This window comes from Thalassophryne amazonica, chromosome 4 (genome assembly GCF_902500255.1).
Source record: "Thalassophryne amazonica chromosome 4, fThaAma1.1, whole genome shotgun sequence".
In the NCBI taxonomy this organism is placed as follows: domain Eukaryota; kingdom Metazoa; phylum Chordata; class Actinopteri; order Batrachoidiformes; family Batrachoididae; genus Thalassophryne; species Thalassophryne amazonica.
In genome coordinates, this window is record NC_047106.1 from 89548054 (window position 1) to 89574002 (window position 25949).

The 25949-nt window shown below is 44.3% G+C and overlaps 1 protein-coding gene across 1 annotated transcript in view; it reads left to right on the forward strand.

Moving 5' to 3' along the window:
- Positions 1 to 4449: 4449 nt before the first annotated feature.
- The window catches only part of exoc3l2b (exocyst complex component 3-like 2b), a 158078-nt gene continuing 136578 nt past the window's right edge, over positions 4450 to 25949 (forward strand). Inside the window, exon 1 of the mRNA XM_034168238.1 lies at positions 4450 to 4739. The gene's annotated coding sequence lies outside the window, so the exon portion shown is untranslated. The remainder of the gene's footprint in view (positions 4740 to 25949) is intronic.

Genomic DNA, 25949 nt, shown 5'->3' on the forward strand with positions numbered 1-25949 from the left:
TAACACAATTATAACAGAGTTGGAGAGGAGAGCGAGGAACTGCAGCAGCAGCCAGTTTTTTTTTTTTTTTAATTGTTCACATGTGCGCGCGCGAACAGGACAGGAGGTCCTCAAACTGTGTCCTGGAGAGGTGGAAGTCCCGTCATCCAAACGCAACTCCTGCAGCAAATAATGAAACTCCCCGAATTGGGAATGTCTCATGAGGATGTTGTGAGACCAGGGATGGCACTGCTGGCGATGTTTGTCAGCTTTCCACAACAAATAGAGCACAGCAACTCACTCTGTGTGATCAAGGTCCGCCATGTTGACTTGACGGCGAGCGGAATGGAAGCTCCTCCTATTTGATGATGCATTGGGGTGAATTTTCGCAGCAAAAGCAAAGTGACACACCGAGTGATGGTGGCGCGTCCATCGCCAGGCGAGAGACGCGAATTTGTGGCGTTGCGTGTCGTGCGGTGTGAACGCGGCAATACAATGGGAAAGTGTAATACATAAATAAATAGCCCTGCAATAGACTGGTGGCCTATCCAGGGTTTGCCCAGACTTTTGCCCAGCCCAACTGTAGCCTATCCCAACTGACTTTTGGGATAGGCTACACCCCCACCCCCCGCCCCGACCTGTATCCCTTAATGGAAACAAATGGGTATAGAAAATGAATGAAAGAATAAATGACTATTAGATTATAGCCAGGTAGTTTTTTCTTCTTCTGCATGTTTGTTCTTCTTCTTGTTGGATTTTGCATGCCATGTTTGTTTGACTTTTTTTCTCACTTCTCTGTCAAAAGCCCATCCAAACTGTAAATGTTGATTTTAGCTGGTTGCAGTGAGGAAGTGATACAAATGGGCTCCGTCTGTGTGAGGGTCTGTTCATTCTTGCATGCACTTATGCCTTTGCCGTGCATTTATTCAACACCAAATCATGGCAGGCATAAAATATTTGGGATATTAGTTCCTTTAACAGCCCTCTTGGGTGAGTTTAGTGGGTGTGGACCATAACCTACTTTTTCCAGGTTCAGTATGTAAAAGTAGACCATATGAGTCTGTCTGTGCGCACATCCAGTGGGCTTTGCTGCCCAATTACTCAGAATTGTTGCAAGCCCATCCATTAATCTTTCATCTAACAAACCTGTCAAGTGACCTCAGAGGGCACTGATTTTGAAACACTTTTTCTGGGTCAGTTCTGGGTTAACTTGTAAAAATAGGCCTTTGCCACATGATACAATACCAAACTGCCCCAGACACAAAACATTTAACAACTGTGTCACATGACTTCAGAAGGCGCCAACCGTGAAAGACTTTAGAAGATTCTGGCTCCGTGGTGAAGGAGCAATAAAAACTGGGTCTGTCTGTGTGTGGGAGCATATTTGAGATCTTAATTCACCTCACAGCCTTCTTCTCACATATGAGTCCAGGGCACTGACCTTGACCTACTGCCTGTGGAACAAATCAGAGAGGATTCAAAAGTCGTTAGATCTCCCCAGTACCTGTTTGGTGGGAGTTGCTAGTCCTTCAAGCCAGCTCTGTTGTGCTGTTTAAATGACCTAGGTAATATTTGGGCTGATTAATATTTCAGAGATTGCAACATGAATCAACAAAACTGCTGCCTATTCCTTTCACAGATGGGAAACGACAGATGACTGGGCCTTTACAGGTCTGATTCATTTTGAATAAGTAACACAATGCTGTCACCTTGTGGTTGCACTTCTCATACAGATAGGGAGAGGAATAGAGCTTTGGTTTATTTAGAGAAAAATGTCATGCAAATTATTGGTTGAGTTAGCAGGATTTTAAAAAGGAATAGTTTCCACCATGTGTCATGCTTAGTTATCATGTTATGGGGTCACATGTCATAGAATCCAATGGACATTTACATTGTTTGACCTTTATTTTGGATATAATTTGCACCACTTTTTTTAAAAACCAAAATTATAGCAACTTTAATTTCTGACCCCTGTGTAATTCTTCTATTGACCCCTACCTGTCAGCCTATTGAAAATTCATGTGGCCAGTCGTTTTTTTCTTTCAAAAGAATGTCTAAGGAGTATTTGTGCTGAATTTAGTGCTTGCAACACCATTTGAAGGATTGTTTCAGTTATCTGCTGTACTAAAAGTGACAATGAAAGCTCATCTGTGACAGCAGATTGGATAGACAATATGTTCATGCAGAGGGTGAGTGTTTTAATCACTGTACACATTACAGGCTCGTTCCATTGTCATAGAAAGAAACCACAGGTGTGAATTTCACACAAGGAGGCTGAGATGAGAATGAGAACCATGATCGTCAATCCCTCAGCATCAAGACCTGCCATTCCTCAATACCCGATAAAACCACATGGGCAAGGGATTACTTTGGGAAACCTTCATCAAGCACTACAATACAGAGTTTCATTCACAAATGTAATTTAAAACTTTACTGTGCAAAAAAGAAGCCTTATGTTAACCTTGTCCAGTAGTGGCATTGACTTTTCTGGGCTTGGAGACATCTAGGTTGGACTGTCACACAGTGGAAATGTGTATTGTGGTCAGTCCAATCAGTGTTCCATATCAAGTCCCTATAGCAGCATAACTAAGGGATTCCACTCAAGTCGGTTACGACGACGAACTGGAGTCAGGTCGAGACCCCGATGAGGACGACGAGCATGCAGATGAGCTTCCCTGAGACGGTTTCTGACAGTTTGTGCAGAAATTCTTTGGTTATGCAAACCGATTGTTTCAGTAGCTGTCCGAGTGGCTGGTCTCAGACGATCTTGGAGGTGAACATGCTGGATGTGGAGGTCCTGGGCTGGTGTGGTTACACGTGGTCTGCGGTTGTGAGGCTGGTTGGATGTACTGCCAAATTCTCTGAAACGCCTTTGGAGATGGCTTATGGTAGAGAAATGAACATTCAGTACATGAGCAACAGCTCTGGTTGACATTCCTGCTGTCAGCATGCCAATTGCACGCTCCCTCAAATCTTGCGACATCTGTGGCATTGTGCTGTGTGATAAAACTGCACCTTTCAGAGTGGCCTTTTATTGTGGGCAGTCTAAGGCACACCTGTGCACTAATCATGGTGTCTAATCAGCATCTTGGTATGGCACACCTGTGAGGTGGGATGGATTATCTCAGCAAAGGAGAAGTGCTCACTATCACAGATTTAGACTGATTTGTGAACAATATTTGAGGGAAATGGTGATATTGTGTATGTGGAAAAAGTTTTAGATCTTTGAGTTCATCTCATACAAAATGGGAGCAAAACCAAAAGTGTTGCGTTTATATTTTTGTTGAGTGTATTTTTCAATGAGATGCTACAAAACCACATTCTGTACACATTACAATGGCATGGCTGTGGAAGATGAGGGTGTGTGTACTGGACTGGCATTCCTGCAGTCCTGACCTGTCCCCAATGGAGAATGTGTGGAGAGTTTTGAAAGGAAAGAGCAACAACAACCCTGTACTGTTGCACACCTTAAGATGTGTTTGCATGTGTGAATGGGACAAAATAACAAGAAATGCTTCACCGCTTGAAATCCTCAATGCCAAAATGTGTTTTCAGTGTAGGGAGAAAGAATGGCAACATTACAAAATGGTCAGTGCTTTAGCATCCCAACTGTTTGGGGACGTGTCACAGGCCTTAAATGGAGGAATGGATGAATATAATGTGTTGAAATTAACTAAAGCTGAGCAAATATAACATGAAATATCCTGGGATTATACTGTCTGCAATGACTGTTTGTTTGTTTTGTTTTAAGTTGCATTTTTCATGCATGCCAATGTTGTCTGAGTTGGGATTGTGCTTTTTGTTTGCAGTTAAAAAGCAACCTAAAACCCATCATATATTTTCATCCCCATGTGTGTTTGTGTTGTAGTCATGTTCCACATTATTCAAGAGAATGAGAAAGAAAAAAAAAATACTGTCTGCTTGATGTGAGCTGGCTTGTGTCCCAGAAAAATCTGTCATCACAGTTTATTGGTTTGAAATCTTATATGTGCTACACCCTGAGCGCGAGATATAAAAAAGCAGATAAAGTAAAATATGATGGAGGTTGTGATGTAAAAGACATTTTTATGCTGCAGATTTTGCATTTAAAGCTTGAAAGCATAAATCTGAGCCAGAAAGTGGGATGTTAAACCATCTCAGCCTTTACTGACAAGACACAGAGTAGAAATCTTAACAGCTGCTCTAATCCAGCAACCCTGGAGTGCCTTTGAGCCAGGCAATAAATTACAGAACTGCACCACATGGAGCTGCTGCAAAAATTGAGTATCCACAAGACGTCTACATTTCAGCCTTAGGACTGAAGACGGTACGATTCCAGTGAATGAATAACCTCATCCAACTATGTTTCTGTTTTTGCATGCATGTGCGTGTTGGGGGTCTTCGGGGACAGGAAGAGGAAAAGATGACCATTTCCTGCTGCAGCAAGAAAATAAAACAAACACAAAGCACAATCAGAAGTCCAAAAGAGCTCAACTCAGAATGAGTAGAGCCTCAGAGTCCTAACACACCGGGACAGCAGGACAAGTAGAACAGAAGGGTAAAGCTGCAGGAGGCCGAAGAAAAAATAGGAACATAGAACTGAGAATAGTAAACACACTGATAGGAAAACCAGAAATCAGAGAATGATAGTAGAATAAAAGAGCAACATAAGTAAAGGACAGCAGACTGCAGCGGAGGATGGAGTGGACGGTCAGAGAGATGTAACAGCCCTGAGGAGAAGTGGTGGAATTTTATTCTTTGTCCTGCAAAATCACACAAAGGTAAGTGTGGCTAATGAAGTCGCAGATTTATCATAATTCATGCACAGTGCATCTTGGATGGGAAAACCTACACACACACACACACACGCCAAACTAATGGACGTATTTTCATTTAAACTTTCTTTTTTCTTTAATATGTCGATTTTAAGTAGGGGCCAGTTATCACGAGTGACAGTGGCATGATTATTCAGACAAGAGCACAAACACACCTCCAGTCCAGCTCCATCCTTACAGGCTGTTTAATCACACCCGCTGAACAAGACGTTCATGGAAATACCGTCAATTTGATTACAAAGTAACAAAAGCGATGCACAGGATGCAGACAATATTTCCTTCTTTGAAAGAGTTTTGACATCAAATACGAAAATTCTTGGAACATCATAACACAAATACAGCTTAGACATTACTGTTGGTTGGATCCTCTTGCTTGCCTCTACTGGTGGTTGGCTCTCACTGCGGTATTGTATCACTTCCTGTTCCGGAGCACAGCTGTGTTTTTCTGTATCTGTTAGCTGTTTAATCTGCACAGTTAGATTGATCTAGTTATCTAGATTACGATTTGTTTCCCAGTGTAATCTTTACGTGCCTTAACTAAAGCACTCCTTCTGCTGAATCACCTCTAAATTATTTACACATTATTCACTTTGCGTGTTTTTAGGAATCCGCTAGCTTAGCGTAGCTACTAGCTCTTAGCCGATTTAGCATGGCGGCTTCTCCTGTCTCTCCCGCACTTTTCTGCTCTGGGTGTGAAATGTTTAGTTATTCCTCGGCCTCCTTTAGCAGTAACGGTACTTGTAATAAGTGTAGCTTATTCGTAGCTTTGGAGGCCAGGCTGGGCGAATTGGTGACTCGGCTCCGCACCGTGGAAAATTCTACAGTTAGCCAGGCCCCTGTAGTCGGTGCGGACCAAGGTAGCTTAGCCACCGTTAGTTCCCCCCTGGCAGATCCCGAGCAGCCGGGAAAGCAGGCTGACTGGGTGACTGTGAGGAGGAAGCGTAGCCCTAAACAGAAGCCCCGTGTACACCGCCAACCCGTTCACATTTCTAACCGTTTTTCCCCACTCGACGACACACCCGCCGAGGATCAAACTCTGGTTATTGGCGACTCTGTTTTGAGAAATGTGAAGTTAGCGACACCAGCAACCATAGTCAATTGTCTTCCGGGGGCCAGAGCAGGCAACATTGAAGGAAATTTGAAACTGCTGGCTAAGGCTAAGCATAAATTTGGTAAGATTGTAATTCACGTCGGCAGTAATGACACCCGGTTACGCCAATCGGAGGTCACTAAAATTAACATTAAATCGGTGTGTAACTTTGCAAAAACAATGTCGGACTCTGTAGTTTTCTCTGGGCCCCTCCCCAATCGGATCGGGAGTGACATGTTTAGCCGCATGTTCTCCTTGAATTGCTGGCTGTCTGAGTGGTGTCCAAAAAATGAGGTGGGCTTCATAGATAATTGGCAAAGCTTCTGGGGAAAACCTGGTCTTGTTAGGAGAGACGGCACCCATCCCACTTTGGATGGAGCAGCTCTGATTTCTAGAAATCTGGCCAATTTTCTTAAATCCTCCAAACCGTGACTATCCAGGGTTGGGACCAGGAAGCAGAGTTGTAGTCTTACACACCTCTCTGCAGCTTCTCTCCCCCTGCCATCCCCTCATTACCCCATCCCCGTAGAGACGGTGCCTGCTCCCAGACTACCAATAACCAGCAAAAATCTATTTAAGCATAAAAATTCAAAAAGAAAAAATAATATAGCACCTTCAACTGCACCACAGACTAAAACAGTTAAATGTGGTCTATTAAACATTAGGTCTCTCTCTTCTAAGTCCCTGTTGGTAAATGATATAATAATTGATCAACATATTGATTTATTCTGCCTAACAGAAACCTGGTTACAGCAGGATGAATATGTTAGTTTAAATGAGTCAACACCCCCGAGTCACACTAACTGTCAGAATGCTCGTAGCACGGGCCGGAGCGGAGGATTAGCAGCAATCTTCCATTCCAGCTTATTAATTAATCAAAAACCCAGACAGAGCTTTAATTCATTTGAAAGCTTGTCTCTTAGTCTTGTCCATCCAAATTGGAAGTCCCAAAAACCAGTTTTATTTGTTATTATCTATCGTCCACCTGGTCGTTACTGTGAGTTTCTCTGTGAATTTTCAGACCTTTTGTCTGACTTAGTGCTTAGCTCAGATAAGATAATTATAGTGGGCGATTTTAACATCCACACAGATGCTGAGAATGACAGCCTCAACACTGCATTTAATCTATTATTAGACTCTATTGGCTTTGCTCAAAAAGTAAATGAGTCCACCCACCACTTTAATCATATCTTAGATCTTGTTCTGACTTATGGTATGGAAATAGAAGACTTAACAGTATTCCCTGAAAACTCCCTTCTGTCTGATCATTTCTTAATAACATTTACATTTACTCTGATGGACTACCCAGCAGTAGGGAATAAGTTTCATTACACTAGAAGTCTTTCAGAAAGCGCTGTAACTAGGTTTAAGGATATGATTCCTTCTTTATGTTCTCTAATGCCATATAACAACACAGTGCAGAGTAGCTACCTAAACTCTGTAAGGGAGATAGAGTATCTCGTCAATAGTTTTACATCCTCATTGAAGACAACTTTGGATGCTGTAGCTCTTCTGAAAAAGAGAGCTTTAAATCAGAAATGTCTGACTCCGTGGTATAACTCACAAACTCGTAGCTTAAAGCAGATAACCCGTAAGTTGGAGAGGAAATGGCGTCTCACTAATTTAGAAGATCTTCACTTAGCCTGGAAAAAGAGTCTGTTGCTCTATAAAAAAGCCCTCCGTAAAGCTAGGACATCTTTCTACTCATCACTAATTGAAGAAAATAAGAACAACCCCAGGTTTCTTTTCAGCACTGTAGCCAGGCTAACAAAGAGTCAGAGCTCTATTGAGCTGAGTATTCCATTAACTTTAACTAGTAATGACTTCATGACTTTCTTTGCTAACAAAATTTTAACTATTAGAGAAAAAATTACTCATAACCATCCCAAAGACATATCGTTATCTTTGGCTGCTTTCAGTGATGCCGGTATTTGGTTAGACTCTTTCTCTCCGATTGTTCTGTCTGAGTTATTTTCATTAGTTACTTCATCCAAACCATCAACATGTTTATTAGACCCCATTCCTACCAGGCTGCTCAAGGAAGCCCTACCATTATTTAATGCTTCGATCTTAAATATGATCAATCTATCTTTGTTAGTTGGCTATGTACCACAGGCTTTTAAGGTGGCAGTAATTAAACCATTACTTAAAAAGCCATCACTTGACCCAGCTATCTTAGCTAATTATAGGCCAATCTCCAACCTTCCTTTTCTCTCAAAAATTCTTGAAAGGGTAGTTGTAAAACAGCTAACTGATCATCTGCAGAGGAATGGTCTATTTGAAGAGTTTCAGTCAGGTTTTAGAATTCATCATAGTACAGAAACAGCATTAGTGAAGGTTACAAATGATCTTCTTATGGCCTCGGACAGTGGACTCATCTCTGTGCTTGTTCTGTTAGACCTCAGTGCTGCTTTTGATACTGTTGACCATAAAATTTTATTACAGAGATTAGAGCATGCCATAGGTATTAAAGGCACTGCGCTGCGGTGGTTTGAATCATATTTGTCTAATAGATTACAATTTGTTCATGTAAATGGGGAATCTTCTTCACAGACTAAAGTTAATTATGGAGTTCCACAAGGTTCTGTGCTAGGACCAATTTTATTCACTTTATATATGCTTCCCTTAGGCAGTATTATTAGACGGTATTGCTTAAATTTTCATTGTTACGCAGATGATACCCAGCTTTATCTATCCATGAAGCCAGAGGACACACACCAATTAGCTAAACTGCAGGATTGTCTTACAGACATAAAGACATGGATGACCTCTAATTTCCTGCTTTTAAACTCAGATAAAACTGAAGTTATTGTACTTGGCCCCACAAATCTTTGAAACATGGTGTCTAACCAGATCCTTACTCTGGATGGCATTACCCTGACCTCTAGTAATACTGTGAGAAATCTTGGAGTCATTTTTGATCAGGATATGTCATTCAAAGCGCATATTAAACAAATATGTAGGACTGCTTTTTTGCATTTACGCAATATCTCTAAAATCAGAAAGGTCTTGTCTCAGAGTGATGCTGAAAAACTAATTAATGCATTTATTTCCTCTAGGCTGGACTATTGTAATTCATTATTATCAGGTTGTCCTAAAAGTTCCCTAAAAAGCCTTCAGTTAATTCAAAATGCTGCAGCTAGAGTACTGACGGGGACTAGAAGGAGAGAGCATATCTCACCCATATTGGCCTCTCTTCATTGGCTTCCTGTTAATTCTAGAATAGAATTTAAAATTCTTCTTCTTACTTATAAGGTTTTGAATAATCAGGTCCCATCTTATCTTAGGGACCTCGTAGTACCATATCACCCCAATAGAGCGCTTCGCTCTCAGACTGCAGGCTTACTTGTAGTTCCTAGGGTTTGTAAGAGTAGAATGGGAGGCAGAGCCTTTAGCTTTCAGGCTCCTCTCCTGTGGAACCAGCTCCCAATTCAGATCAGGGAGACAGACACCCTCTCTACTTTTAAGATTAGGCTTAAAACTTTCCTTTTTGCTAAAGCTTATAGTTAGGGCTGGATCAGGTGATCCCTTAGTTATGCTGCTATAGATGTAGACTGCTGGGGGGTTCCCATGATGCACTGTTTCTTTCTCTTTTTGCTCTGTATGCACCACTCTGCATTTAATCATTAGTGATCGATCTCTGCTCCCCTCCACAGCATGTCTTTTTCCTGGTTCTCTCCCTCAGCCCCAACCAGTCCCAGCAGAAGACTGCCCCTCCCTGAGCCTGGTTCTGCTGGAGGTTTCTTCCTGTTAAAAGGGAGTTTTTCCTTCCCACTGTAGCCAAGTGCTTGCTCACAGGGGGTCGTTTTGACCGTTGGGGTTTTACATAATTATTGTATGGCCTTGCCTTACAATATAAAGCGCCTTGGGGCAACTGTTTGTTGTGATTTGGCGCTATATAAAAAAATTGATTGATTGATTGATTGATCATTCTGCTAAAAAGTGCATCGATTTCAAAGGTTTGGATTAATCAGTACTTATCCATTAGCACGGTGTGGGAAAAGTGGTGTGTCAGCATCCATCCATCCTCCATTCAAGGCTGCTGACAAGATCTTTTTTTTTAGTTTTGTTTTTAGTCAACAAACAGATCAACATCAGATGTGCTGAGCAAAAGAATAAAAGCTAAAATAACTTCATTTTAGTCAGTTGTCAAAAGGCATGACAGTATGTTCCATCATATAAGTCGCAGTTATTGTGTGTGTCAATTACAGGGGCATCACACTACTCAGTTACAGGTGGGTCACGGGGAGTGCTGGAGCCTATCCCAGCAGTCATAGGGTATGAGGTGGAGTACACAGTGGACAGGACGCCAGTCTGTCACAGGGCCAAATACAGACAAACTCCACACAGAAAGGCCGCAGGTGGCAGTCTATTCCATGACCTAGCTGTGAGGCAAAAGTAAGCACTAAGCCACCGTGCTGCCTGCAGACAGAACAGAGATTGACATTTCTGGGTGTATTTAGTAGTACACAGTTACTGTTGATAATTCTTGTGATCAGGTACAAGTCACAAGTAGCAACGCCCCACTGCCATCTCACTCAGTGGAAACAAATCCGCTTAAAATGGAAATTGGTGACATCTGTTTGTTCAAAAGTGTTTACCCACATGTTCCAGTGATGTGTTTATTCACATTTTGATGGTAAAAACTGTCATAACGTTCATTACGACAGAATCTGTGTTATATGCAGTGGCAACAGTAGCCATGAAGGCCCAACAGGTACCCCAAGGGTTAATGAAGCAAATAGTCTTCAATGGAGGTGATGGCTGTGAAGGCAGATGAAGGCTGCAGCAGGTCCTCAAAACTCAGTCATCTGGGAATTTCCAGCCATTCCTTGTACTTTGCCACATAAAAAAAAACAAAACAAAAAAAAAACAAGCATGGGCATCTCTTGATTGACACCTGGATATAGCTAATTTGTCCAGGAATCAACAAATTCTTCGCCACTTATGGGCTGCCATAAGTATTTCACACATTATACTAAAATAGGAAACTTTGCTCTGGTAATTGTTTAAAAAGTCAACATTTTGTGGGGACACAGCTAAATTTTGCTCTGTAATATCACAAAAATTATTCCTGCTTACCTCATATAAAAGGGGGTGTGTTGAGATTTAAATGGTTCATATCTCGCTGGCCGTCTTTCCCTATCATAAAAGGTAAACAACATCTTGTATGTCCTTGTCACTACAGCAACAGGAAAATACTGCAGATGTCACAACCAGAGTATTGAGTAGAAGAGCCACTCGCATTGTTCACTATACACACAATCCATACAATATAGGCTAACTCGGGGCAGATAGGAAAGCAAAACAAGCAGTTTGTGTTAACGAAAAAGGAACAAACACAAGACAGAAAAAACAGATCACCTATCTGAGCACGTGTCACACTGATTTTCACTGAGTGTTGTGTGTTGTGGAAGTAGGCAAAATTACTGGATGATAGACTGTGAAAATATATGTTTAGCCCTAGCCTAGCTTAGCACAAGTACGATTGAAGTACTATGCAGCATTGCCGTAATAATACGTTCCAAAAACTCTTCTTCAGATTTGCATGTAAAAGCTCATTAGTCACCCTGCTAGTCACCAAATTTAAGAAGAGCAGCCTATGTTACAATGACATGCTTTTTTTTAAATTGTGCTCTCGCTTTTGCCAAGAGAGACTTGGACATTAGCCAGTGAGGCTAAAGCGACGATTGGATGTCTTTGGTATTAGGTGTCTTCGAAGGATCCTTGGGTACGATACAAAGACTTTGTATCAAACGAGAAGTTACTGAGAGAAACTAGGATGAGGAGCATCACTTGCATTTAGAGGGAGCGTCAGCTATGACATTTTGACCATGTAGCCCGTTTCTCTATCAAAATCCAGCACACGTGCTAACCCTAACCCTAACCCCAGTAGCTGGATAATGCCAAGGGGATGCCCACATTTCTCCTGGCTGTAGCAGATAGATGGTAAGAGATGTAAGAATGGACTGGTTGTCTGCCTGGGTGGTTGCCATCTATGACCCAAGGCTGTTCCATGGTGTTGTGGATGCAGCAAAGGGCCAGCACCACCCCATGCTCCCAGACTTGACTTGACTGTGGCCAAACCGGCCAAAAAATCTGCCTGTTACAGTTTTTTAAACTCCACTAAATCATAAATTTCCATAAATGTATGCATATCATAGCAGTATTGTGTGAGCAAATGAAAACATTTTTTTAAGAAGGTAAAGCTTCCCATCTGTCAAGCTCGATCCCTCTCATTTCCTCTGACACAGAGTCGGTGTTCCATCAAGTTCCGTGACCTGCTTAGCACTTTTATAAAACTACTACTAGGATAATTTGCTGTAACCATGCTTAAACACTCAGACCATATACTTGAGAGAAATATGCTGCAACACAGATTATATTGGATAGACAAAAACTTAACTACTTATTTTCATCACTTTGCACTGGAAAAAAGGAAACGTCTTAATTACACATGAACATAATATGTCCAAAAGGAAAACATTCATTATTTGTTTGACATTACACCAAGATACATCTGCGTCATTTCATATTTTTCTTAAACTTTGACAGCTGTTTGTTCTTGGAAACAGAGAGCAGTGGGACCCAGCACTTCACTCCATCAAAATAACTTGTCCATTTCTTTCTCTGACAGCGCTTTAGCAGCCATTGGCAGTCATTAAATTGGTATTGTGGATGTGCCGCTTTACACAGCCAAAGGTAGACCACCTAGGAGGGTTCCCGCCAAATCAGTCTGCAGCGGTCATTTCCAGCATTTCTTAGTTGAGAGAGGGCTTCATTGCTAATTAAAGCCACAGAACCTTTTTTTTAATGTCTTATTTATTAAAATCCACTTGATCTGGTGGACAATTTTCTTAATGTCCCTCAAAAAAAGTTAAAAAAAGAGTGAATTTTAGGACCAAATGGCCAAAATTTTCAAATGTAAATTTGTATCTTTGCATGTAGTGTTCTCATTGGTTGACCTAGAAGATACAAATCAAGATTTCAACATGATGTATATGACAATGCCAAAAATATTCTGCTTCATAATGTAAATATGGGCTACAGAGCAGATGATGGAGCTCAGCTATCAGTTTCTTTCAGTTCCCATTCTAGCTAATTTAGGTTAACCACATCCTGAAGTGTTCTAACTACATGTACCCAGGTACATTAACCTCACACCTGCCTTCTGGTCTTTCTCTGGGTAATACAACAAAAGGTTTTCACATAAATGACCAACTGTTCTTTCATAGCATAAATCTTTGAATATTCTGCTCAGGACATTATAATATCTAGAGTTGCCTCTGCTCAGCTGAATGTGTTTCCTCAGCTGGCTGAGCTGAATGACTTCTTTCCTCTCTTGCCAACATTACTGAAAAATGTGGAACTAGAGACTTGTGTATATGTACATGTGTGTCGGTGTGAAGACAGATGGATAGGGTCAGGGTTGAGTCCAAATTGCTGGGACTATTGTGTGACTCAATAAGGGCTGGATTCACTGCCACTCACCAAACATAGCTTTTATTTCTTCGGGGGAAATTGATTTGCTTGGTGGGTAATTTAGTTGAGGTGATCCCCAGCAAATTCTTGCACTCTGTCCGTAACTATGGTGATTGAGGGCAGTAATTTTTATGGATGAAAGTCAGGCCAGATCAAGTCTGAAAGCATGTGCTGGTGCCATACATCTCCACAACATCTCCACCACACTATGGAACCATCTTGGGTTCTGGGTGGGAACCACCCAGGCAGACAACCAGTCCACCCCAACCTCTGAAAAGTAATTGTGTTTCACACAGTCAGGTGAACTGGTGGCTTCTCTTTGGCCTTCTGCAGCCACTGAGGTCCTCAGCACAGATGCACCTGTGTGTTGGATCATGCACACAGACATACACCACGCATTTCAAGTTATATTCTGCATCTGATTGTCCCTAACAGTCTGAGACAAAGTAATTCCAGTGGCACCTAAGGAGCCTGAGTATCAAAGGCATTCAGCTGTCACCATAGATTACTGGTTAACATCTAAGTCCCACAACCATACAGTAAGACACAAAACTCCAGGAACCTAAAGACTTGGACCTTCATTCTCTTACAATGACATCAGCATCACCAAAGACCTCTGTCCATCGAGCTTATGACCCTGATACATAAATGTCAATGGTAACACAGTGAATGTTAAGTACAAGTTCAATACTATCTGTTGTGAAAGTGTCATGACACGGACCCACAACAGGGGGCGTTAATGAACGGACAATGGATAAGCCAAAAGTAACAATTTAATGTTGTGAATCGCACAACGACGTACAGACAATAACAATATGGTGGACTGTCAATCATACACCAGGTGACGTGTGGGCAGGCTCGACGATAGAAGACTCCTGGCGAGAGAAGAGCCGGATCCCCACACAGCTTCCACCACCAACGGAGCTGAAGAACACCGGAGCCGCCAAGCCCTGCGCCCCAGGTGGCCGCTGTCTTCAGCAGTCAGACCCGGTACTGCTGGCAGAAAACAGAGACAGTCCTGATGAGTGTGAGTTCGCACACTCAGTAATCCCACAGTCAGTGTTTAGTTAGGAGGGAGCACCTCCACCTCCAATCACACACTCGTGCAGCTCCTGTTTCACCACTTATCTGGTTTGGGGTGTGAGGCAAAGCCGTCGCTGATCACACCAAACGCCAATCCCACAGATAAGGACACACCAGGAAAACGGCTGCAAAGAAGTTCAGATTAATACTCAATGTTTTGAGTCAGCAGAGAAAAGTACCTGAATGGTAGCTGATTTCTCGGCGGGGAGGTGGAGTTGCAGTCCGGCCTTTATGGTGGTGGTGATGAGTAGTGGATGAGTGACAGCTGGTACGGATGATGTGTGACAGCTGTCACTCCTGGTCGCTCCGACGCCCTCTCGTGCTTGAAGCCCGCACTTCAAGCAGGGCGCCATCTTGTGGTGGTGGGCCAGCAGTACCTCCTCTTCGGCGGCCCACACAACAGGACCCCCCCCTCAATGGGCACCTCCTGGCGCCCGACCAGGCTTGTCCGGGTGACGGGTGTAGAAGTCGGCCAGGAGTGCCGGGTCCAGGATGAAGCTCCTCTTCACCCAGGAGCGCTCTTCGGGGCCATAACCCTCCCAGTCCACCAGATACTGGAACCCCCAGCCCTTTCGACGGACGTCCAGGAGCCGGCGTACCGTCCACGCGGGCTCCCCATCAATGATCCGGGCAGGAGGCGGCGCTGGTCCCGGGGCACATAGTGGTGAGGTATGGCAGGGCTTGAGTCTGGACACATGAAACACGGGGTGTATCCGCAGTGAAGCTGGCAGCTTCAGCTTCACTGTGGCCGGACTGAGGACTTTGAGGATGGGAAAAGGTCCGATGTACCTGTCTTTGAGTTTGTGGGATTCCACCTGCAGGGGGATGTCCTTCGTGGATAGCCAGACCTCCTGCCCGGGCTGGTATGCAGGGGCCGGGGAACGCCGGCGGTCTGCATGGGCCTTAGCCCTCGTCCGGGCACTGAGCAGGGCAGAGCGGGCGGTACGCCACACCCGACGGCACTTCCTCAGATGGGCCTGGACCGAGGGCACCCCGACCTCTCCCTCCACCAGTGGAAACAATGGGGGCTGGTACCCCAAACACACCTCAAACGGGGAGAGGCCAGTGGCAGATGAGACTTGGCTATTATGAGCGTACTCGATCCAGGCCAGGTGGTCACTCCAGGCCGTCGGGTGCGTGGAGGTCACGCAGCGGAGGGCCTGCTCCAGTTCCTGGTTCGTCCACTCTGCCTGCCCGTTCGTCTGGGGGTGGTACCCAGACGAGAGACTGACGGTGGCCCCCAGTTCCCTGCAGAAACTCCTCCAGACCTGGGAGGAGAACTGAGGACCACGATCTGAGACAATGTCCGATGGAATCCCATGCAGACGCACGACGTGGTGGACCAGGAGGTCTGCAGTCTCCTGGGCCGTCGGGAGCTTCAGGAGGGCCACAAAGTGGGCCGCCTTGGAGAACAGGTCCACTATCGTTAAGATGGTGGTGTTGCCCTGGGACGGCGGGAGGCCCGTGACAAAGTCCAGGCCAATATGAGACCAGGGGTGACGAGGCACGGGCAGAGGCTGGAGGAGGCCTTGGGCCTTGTGGTGGTCGGCTTTGCCCCTGGCACAGGTGGTGCAGGCCTGGACATACTCCCGGACGTCGGCTTCCATAGACGCCCACCAGAAGCGCTGCCGAACCACTGCCACGGTCCTTCACACCCCTGGATGACAGGAGAGCTTGGAACCGTGACAGAAGTCAAGGACCGCAGCCCTGGCCTCTGGTGGGACGTACAACTTGTCCTTCGGACCTGTCCCCGGGTCCGGGCTCCGTGTCAGGGCCTCCTGGATGGTCTTCTCCACGTCCCAGGTAAGGGTGGCCAGGACAGTGGACTCGGGGATGATGGTGTCAGGGGGGTCTGACGGCTCGGTCCTGACCTCCTCTTCATGCATCCGGGACAGGGCGTCAGATCGTTGGTTTTTTGTCCCGGGGCGGTAGGTGATCCGGAAGTCAAAACGCCCGAAGAACAGCGACCAGCGGGCTTGCCTGGGGTTCAGACGCTTCGCGGTCCGGATGTACTCCAGGTTCCGATGGTCCGTGAAAACCGTAAATGGTACCGATGCTCCCTCCAACAGGTGTCTCCACTCCTCAAGAGCCTCCTTCACCGCAAGAAGTTCCCGATTGCCGACGTCATAGTTCCGTTCAGCTGGGGTCAACCTGCGGGAAAAGTAGGCACATGGATGGAGAACCTTGTTGGACTCCCTGCTCTGGGATAGCACAGCTCCTATCCCTGAGTGAGAGGCGTCCACTTCAACTACGAACTGGCGCTTGGGATCGGGCTGCACCAGAACTAGTGCAGTCGAGAACCGGCGTTTCAACTCCCTAAACACGGCTTCGCACCGATCCGACCAGGTGAAGGGGACTTTTGTGGAGGTCAGGGCTGTCAGGGGGCTAACTACCTGACTGTAGCCCTTGATGAACCTCCGGTAGAAATTTGCAAAACCGAGGAACTGTTGTAGTTTCCTACGGTTCGTTGGTTGGGGCCAATCTCTCACCGCCGCAACCTTGGCCGGATCAGGGGCGACGGAGTTGGAGGAGATTATGAACCCCAGGAAAGACAAAGAAGTGCGGTGGAACTCACACTTCTCGCCCTTCACAAACAGCCGGTTCTCCAACAACCGCTGTAGGACCAAACGTACATGCTTGACATGGGTCTCAGGATCCGGAGAAAAGATGAGTATATCGTCTAGATATACGAAGACAAACCAATGCAGGAAGTCCCGCAAGACGTCATTAACCAACGCTTGGAACGTCGCGGGCGCATTGGTGAGGCCGAACGGCATGACCAGGTACTCAAAGTGACCTAACGGGGTGTTAAATGCCGTCTTCCACTCGTCTCCCTCCCGGATCCAAACCAGGTGATAAGCATTCCTAAGATCCAATTTCGTGAAAATTTGGGCTCCATGCAGGGGCGTGAACACTGAATCCAACAGAGGTAACGGGTATCGGTTGCGAACCGTGATCTCGTTCAGCCCTCTGTAATCAATGCATGGACGGAGTCCGCCGTCCTTCTTACCCACAAAAAAGAAACCAGCACCCATCGGGGAGGTGGAGTTCCGGATCAACCCGGCAGCTAACGAGTCCCGGATGTAGGTCTCCATTGATTCGCGTTCCGGATGTGAGAGGTTGTACAGCCTGCTGGACGGTTACTCAGCGCCCGGTATCAAATCAATGGCACAATCATACGGACGGTGCGGGGGCAGCGTGAGTGCCAGATCCTTGCTGAAGACGTCAGCAAGGTCGTGGTACTCGGCTGGCACTGCCGCCAGATAGGGGGGGACTAAAACCTCCTCCTTAGCTGTCACACCGGGTGGAACCGAGGATCCTAAACACTCCTGGTGGCAGGTTTCGCTCCACTGAACCACAACCCCAGACGGCCAATCAATCCGGGGATTGTGTTTTAACACCCATGGAAAACCCAAAATCACTCGGGAGGTAGAAGGTGTTACATAAAACACAATCTCTTCCCTGTGATTCCCAGACACCACCAGTGTCACTGGCTGTGTCTGGTGTGTGATTATTGGAAGAAGGGTGCCATCTAGTGCCCGCACAGACAATGGTGACGGTAAGGCCACTAGAGGGAGCCCAACCTCCTTTGCCCATCTGCTATCCAGCAGATTCCCCTCCGACCCCATATCCACCAGTGCTGGGAAGTGAAGGGTTAGATCCCCACTCAGGATCGTGACTGGGATACGTGCAGATCGTCGGGGTCTCCCCACGTGGGTGTTGTGACCCACCCTTAGCCCAGTCTCTAAGGACGAGTACTGCTGTTTTGACCGTTTGGGGCATTCTCTCTGTGTGTGCTCGGTAGAGCTGCAGAGAAAACACTCTCCACGGATCAGCCTCCTTTGTCTCTGATCTGATCGCTTTTTGGCCCTGCTCGTTTCCCTAGCAATGTCAGCAGGGGGAGCTGTCGTCACGTGGAGAGCCCTGGCAGCGGAGCGTGGGGAAGTCGGCTCCCTTTCGGACCCGGGAGGAAGAGGGACGGCTTGTGCCTGACCAGGCCCCTCGCCTCGTTCCCGTCGGTGTTCTGTTAATCGGTTGTCTAACCGTATAACCAGGTCGATAAGCCCATCTAAATCCCACGGCTCGTCCTTCACCACCAGGTGCTCCTTAAGGACCAGAGACAGTCCGTTTACAAAGGCGGCGCGGAGCGCAACAGCATTCCAGCCGGCTCGCGCTGCCGCAATGCGGAAGTCGACTGCATACTTCGTTGCGCTCCGACGCCCCTGCCGTATCGACAGCAGCACACTTGAAGCGGTCTCGCCTCTATGAGGGTGGTCGAACACCTATCCTAACTATAAGCTTTAGCAAAAAGGAAAGTTTTAAGCCTAATCTTAAAAGTAGAGAGGGTGTCTGTCTCCCTGATCTGGATTGGGAGCTGGTTCCACAGGAGAGGAGCCTGAAAGCTGAAGGCTCTGTCTCCCATTCTACTCTTACAAACCCTAGGAACTACAAGTAAGCCTGCAGTCTGAGAGCGAAGCGCTCTATTGGGTGATATGGTACTATGAGGTCCCTAAGATAAGATGGGACCTGATTATTCAAAACCTTATAAGTAAGAAGAAGAATTTTAAATTCTATTCTAGAATTAACAGGAAGCCAATGAAGAGAGGCCAATATGGGTGAGATATGCTCTCTCCTTCTAGTCCCTGTTAGTACTCTAGCTACAGCATTTTGAATTAACTGAAGGCTTTTCAGGGAACTTTTAGGACAACCTAATAATAATGAATTACAATAGTCCAGCCTAGAGGAAATAAATGCATGAATTAATTTTTCAGCATCACTCTGAGACAAGATCTTTCTAATTTTAGAGATATTGCGTAAATGCAAAAAAGCAGTCCTACATATTTGTTTAATATGCGCTTTGAATGACATATCCTGATCAAAAATGACTCCAAGATTTCTCACAGTATTACTAGAGGTCAGGGTAATGCCATCCAGAGTAAGGATCTGGTTAGACACCATGTTTCTAAGATTTGTGGGGCCAAGTACAATAACTTCAGTTTTATCTGAGTTTAAAAGCAGGAAATTAGAGGTCATCCATGTCTTTATGTCTGTAAGACAATCCTGCAGTTTAGCTAATTGGTGTGTGTCCTCTGGCTTCATGGATAGATAAAGCTGGGTATCATCTGCGTAACAATGAAAATTTAAGCAATGCCGTCTAATAATACTGCCTAAGGGAAGCATGTATAAAGTGAATAAAATTTTTCCTAGCACAGAACCTTGTGGAATTCCATAATTAACCTTAGTCTGTGAAGAAGACTCCCCATTTACATGAACAAATTGTAATCTATTAGATAAATATGATTCAAACCACCGCAGCGCAGTGCCTTTAATACCTATGGCATGCTCTAATCTCTGTAATAAAATTTTATGGTCAACAGTATCAAAAGCAGCACTGAGGTCTAACAGAACAAGCACAGAGATGAGTCCACTGTCTGAGGCCATAAGAAGATCATTTGTAACCTTCACTAATGCTGTTTCTGTACTATGATGAATTCTAAAACCTGACTGAAACTCTTCAAATAGACCATTCCTCTGCAGATGATCAGTTAGCTGTTTTACAACTACCCTTTCAAGAATTTTTGAGAGAAAAGGAAGGTTGGAGATTGGCCTATAATTAGCTAAGATAGCTGGGTCAAGTGATGGCTTTTTAAGTAATGGTTTAATTACTGCCACCTTAAAAGCCTGTGGTACATAGCCAACTAATAAAGATAGATTGATCATATTTAAGATCAAAGCATTAAATAATGGTAGGGCTTCCTTGAGCAGCCTGGTAGGAATGGGGTCTAATAAACATGTTGATGGTTTGGATGAAGTAACTAATGAAAATAACTCAGACAGAACAATCTGAGAGAAAGAGTCTAACCAAATACCGGCATCACTGAAAGCAGCCAAAGATAACGATACGTCTTTGGGATGGTTATGAGTAATTTTTTCTCTAATAGTTAAAATTTTATTAGCAAAGAAAGTCATGAAGTCATTACTAGTTAAAGTTAAAAGAATACACAGCTCAATAGAGCTCTGACTCTTTGTCAGCCTGGCTACAGTGCTGAAAAGAAACCTGGGGTTGTTCTTATTTTCTTCAATTAGTGATGAGTAGTAAGATGTCCTAGCTTTACGGAGGGATTTTTTTTATAGAGCAACAGACTCTTTTTCCAGGCTAAGTGAAGATCTTCTAAATTAGTGAGACGCCATTTCCTCTCCAGCTTACGGTTATCTGCTTTAAGCTGCGAGTTTGTGAGTTATACCACGGAGTCAGGCACTTCTGATTTAAAGCTCTCTTTTTCAGAGGAGCTACAGCATCCAAAGTTGTCTTCAATGAGGATGTAAACTATTGACGAGATACTCTATCTCACTTACAGAGTTTACGTAGCTACTCTGCACTGTGTTGGTATATGGCATTAGAGAACATAAAGAAGGAATCATATCCTTAAACCTAGTTACAGCGCTTTCTGAAAGACATCTAGTGTAATGAAACTTATTCCCCACTGCTGGGTAGTCCATCAGAGTAAATGTAAATGTTATTAAGAAATGATCAGACAGAAGGGAGTTTTCAGGGAATACTGTTAAGTCTTCAATTTGCATACCATAAGTCAGAACAAGATCTAAGATATGATTAAAGTGGTGGGTGGACTCATTTACATTTTGAGCAAAGCCAATTGAGTCTAATAATAGATTAAATGCAGTGTTGAGGCTGTCATTCTCAGCATCTGTGTGGATGTTAAAATTGCCCACTATAATTATCTTATCTGAGCTAAGCACTAAGTCAGACAAAAGGTCTGAAAATTCACAGAGAAACTCACAGTAACGACCAGGTGAACGATAGATAATAACAAATAAAACTGGTTTTTGGGACTTCCAATTTGGATGGACAAGACTAAGAGTCAAGCTTTCAAATGAATTAAAGCTCTGTCTGGGTTTTTGATTAATTAATAAGCTGGAATGGAAGATTGCTGCTAATCCTCCGCCTCGGCCCGTGCTACGAGCATTCTGGCAGTTAGTGTGACTCGGGGGTGTTGACTCATTTAAACTAACATATTCATCCTGCTGTAACCAGGTTTCTGTAAGGCAGAATAAATCAATATGTTGATCAATTATTATATCATTTACTAACAGGGACTTAGAAGAGAGAGACCTAATGTTTAATAGACCACATTTAACTGTTTTAGTCTGTGGTGCAGTTGAAGGTGCTATATTATTTTTTCTTTTTGAATTTTTATGCTTAAATAGATTTTTACTGGTTGTTGGTGGTCTGGGAGCAGGCACCGTCTCTACGAGGATGGGGTAATGAGGGGATGGCAGGGGGAGAGAAGCTGCAGAGAGGTGTGTAAGACTACAACTCTGCTTCCAGGTCCCAACCCTGGATAGTCACGGTTTGGAGGATTTAAGAAAATTGGCCAAATTTCTAGAAATGAGAGCTACTCCATCCAAAGTGGGATGGATGCCGTCTCTCCTAACAAGACCAGGTTTTCCCCAGAAGCTTTGCCAATTATCTATGAAGCCCACCTCATTTTTTGGACACCACTCAGACAGCCAGCAATTCAAGGAGAACATGCGGCTAAACATGTCACTCCCGGTCCGATTGGGGAGGGGCCCAGAGAAAACTACAGAGTCCGACATTGTTTTTGCAAAGTTACACACCGATTCAATGTTAATTTTAGTGACCTCTGATTGGCGTAACCGGGTGTCATTGCTGCCGACGTGAATTACAATCTTACCAAATTTACGCTTAGCCTTAGCCAGCAGTTCCAAATTTCCTTCAATGTCACCTGCTCTGGCCCCCGGAAGACAATTGACTATGGTTGCTGGTGTCACTAACTTCACATTTCTCAAAACAGAGTCGCCAATAACCAGAGTTTGATCCTCGGCGGGTGTGTCGTCGAGTGGGGAAAAACGGTTAGAAATGTGAACGGGTTGGTGGTGTACACGGGGCTTCTGTTTAGAACTACGCTTCCTCCTCACAGTCACCCAGTCGGCCTGCTTTCCTGGCTGCTCGGGATCTGCCAGAGGGAAACTAACGGCGGCTAAGCTACCTTGGTCCGCACTGACTACCGGGGCCTGGCTAGCTGTAGAATTTTCCACAGTGCAGAGCCGAGTCTCCAATTCGCCCAGCCTGGCCTCCAAAGCTACGAATAAGCTACACTTATTACAAGTACCATTACTGCTAAAGGAGGCCGAGGAATAACTAAACATTTCACACCCAGAGCAGAAACGTGCAGGAGAGACAGGAGAAGCCGCCATGCTAAACCGGCTAACAGCTAGTAGCTGCGCTAAGCTAGCGGATTCCTAAAAACACACAAAGTGAATAATGTGTAAATAATTTAGAGGTGATTCAGCAGAGGGAGTGCTTTAGTTAAGGCACGTGAAGATTACACTGTGAAACAAATCGTTATCTAGGTAACTAGATCTATCTAACTGCGCAGATTAAACAGCTAACAGATACAGCAAAACACCGCTGTGCTCCGGAACAGGAAGTGATACAATATCGCAGTGAGAGCCAACCACCAGGCAAGCAATTCTCACTTTCTGTGAGAATCAAAAAGTCTGATAAGAATAAGAATAAGAAACTAAGTGGAAGGGAAGTGAGAGCAGGAGCAAAGGCTGTGGGTTCAAGTTGTAAGGTGGCGGTGGGGGAGAGTGTAGCTAGACAGCACAGGATGGTGGTTTGTAGGATGACTAGAGGTGAAGAAGAGGAGGAGAGTGAGAGCTCAACAAAGGATCAGATGGTGGAAGCTGAAGAAGGAAGACTGTTGTGTGAAATTCAGTGAGCAGGTGAGACAGGCACTGAATGGAGGGGAAGCAGTTTTGGGCAACTGGAAAAGTAAGGAGACTTGGTGGTGGAACAAAGATGTCCAGGAAAGCATAAGGAGAAAGAGGTTGGCAAAAAAGAATTGGGATAGTCAGAGAAAGATGAAGAAAGTAGGAGTCCAAGGAGATGCGGTGTAAGGTGAAAGGAGAAGTGTCAAAAACCAAGGAAAAGCTAGAGGTGAAGCTAGACTTTCTTTACAGAAACAAGTCATGCTTCTCCTTAAGTGCTCGGAAGCTCCTCTGCTACCTTCCTCTCCCTATTGAACTATGGTGATGTCGTGTATAGGTGTGCTTTATCCATTTGTCTACAGTCCTCGACCACACGGTATCACTGCACCTGAGATTCGTCACTGGCTGTAGCTGCCTCACCCACCACTGTGAGCTGTATGCCAAAGCAGGCATGCCCTCTTTGTCTGTCAGCCATTATACACACTGGATGCATCTGGATTACAAAACTCTTACAGCCATTATGCTCATGTACCTTGTGTTCACAGTGAAACAGGAAAGAATGCCTTCAGTTTTTCAGCTCCCTCTGACTCGAACGTTCGCCAATCTGAACTAAAACTGCCCAGACTGACTTCCTAGAACACCTTCTGGTATATTTTACGAGATCATGAATGGGATTCATTTGCTCAGTGCCTGTGTTTCTAAATTTAAATCTGCTTGAGATTTTACTTCATGTGCAATGTTATTATGACCAGATTGACTGTATTTTATTTATCACCATCACTCTCTTGTTGATGTTAACCTGTCCACTATGACGTGTGCTGCTGCCCTTCGTTGCCAGGTCATCCTTGTAAAAGAGGTTTTGATCTCAACAGAATTCTACCTGGTTAAATAAAGGTTATTATAACAGTGCTAACCACTAATCCACCATGGCCCAGTTTCATAAAGCAATATATTCTTTTAGTCTACTAAATTTGCTTAGTCGACTACGGTTAGTCACCCAATATTATCCGTCTAATCACATTTCACATTGATGGCTAAACTTGTACAACCCCTGGCAGTAATTATGGAATCACTGGCCTCGGAGGATGTTCATTCAGTTGTTTAATTTTGTAGAAAAAAGCAGATCACAGACATGACACAAAACTAAAGTCATTTCAAATGGCAACTTTCTGGCTTTAAGAAACACTATAAGAAATCAGGAAAAATAATTGTGGCAGTCAGTAACGGTTACTTTTTTAGACCAAGCAGAGGGAAAAAATATGGACTTACTCAATTCTGAGGAATAAATTATGGAATCACCCTGTAAATTTTCATCCCCCAAACTAACACCTGCATCAAATCAGATCTGCTCATTAGTCTGCATCTAAAAAGGAGTGATCACACCTTGGAGAGCTGTTGCACCAAGTGGACTGACATGAATCATGGGTCCATCACGAGAGATGTCATTTGAAACAAAGGAGAGGATTATCAAACTCTTAAAAGAGGGTAAATCATCACGCAATGTTGCAAAAGATGTTGGTTGTTCACAGTCAGCTGTGTTTAAACTCTGGACCAAATACAAACAACATGGGAAGGTTGTTAAAGGCAAACATACTGGTACACCAAGGAAGACATCAAAGCATCAAGACAGAAAACTTAAAGCAATATGTCTCAAAAATCAAAAATGCACAACAAAACAAATGAGGAACGAATGGGAGGAAACTGGAGTCAACGTCTGTGACCGAACTGTAAGAAACCGCCTAAAGGAAATGGGATTTACATACAGAAAAGCTAAACAAAAGCCATCATTAACACCTAAACAGAAAAAAAACAAGGTTACAATGGGCTAAGGAAAAGCAATCATGGACTGTGGATGACTGGATGAAAGTCATATTCAGCGATGAATCTCGAATCTGCATTGGGCAAGGTGATGATGCTGGAACTTTTGTTTGGTGCCGTTCCATTGAGATTTATAAAGATGACTGCCTGAAGAGAACATGTAAATTTCCACAGTCATTGATGATATGGGGCTGCATGTCAGGTAAAGGCACTGGGGAGATGGCTGTCATTACATCATCAATAAATGCACAAGTTTGCGTTGATATTTTGGACACTTTTCTTATCCCATCAATTGAAAGGATGTTTGGGGATGATGAAATCATGTTTCAAGATGATACTGCATCTTGCCATAGAGCAAAAACTGTGAAAACATTCCTTGCAAAAAGACACATAGGGTCAATGTCATGGCCTGCAAATAGTCCAGATCTTAATCCAATTGAAAATCTTTGGTGGAAGTTGAAGAAAATGGTCCATGACAAGGCTCCAACCTGCAAAGCTGATCTGGCAACAGCAATCAGAGAAAGTTGGAGCCAGATTGATGAAGAGTACTGTTTGTCACTCATTAAGTCCATGCCTCAGAGACTGCAAGCTGTTATAAAAGCCAGAGGTGGTGAAACAAAATACTAGTGATGTGTTGGAGCGTTCTTTTGTTTTTCATGATTCCATAATTTTTTCCTCAGAATTGAGTGAGTCCATATTTTTTTCCCTCTGCTTGGTCTAAAAAAGTAACCTCTACTGACTGCCACAATTTTTTTTCTTGATTTCTTATAGTGTTTCTTAAAGCCAGAAAGTTGCCATTTGAAATGACTTTAGTTTTGTGTCATGTCTGTGATCTGCTTTTTTTTCTACAAAATTAAACAACTGAATGAACATCCTCCGAGGCCGGTGATTCCATAATTTTTGCCAGGGATTGTAGATTGGCCGTCTTA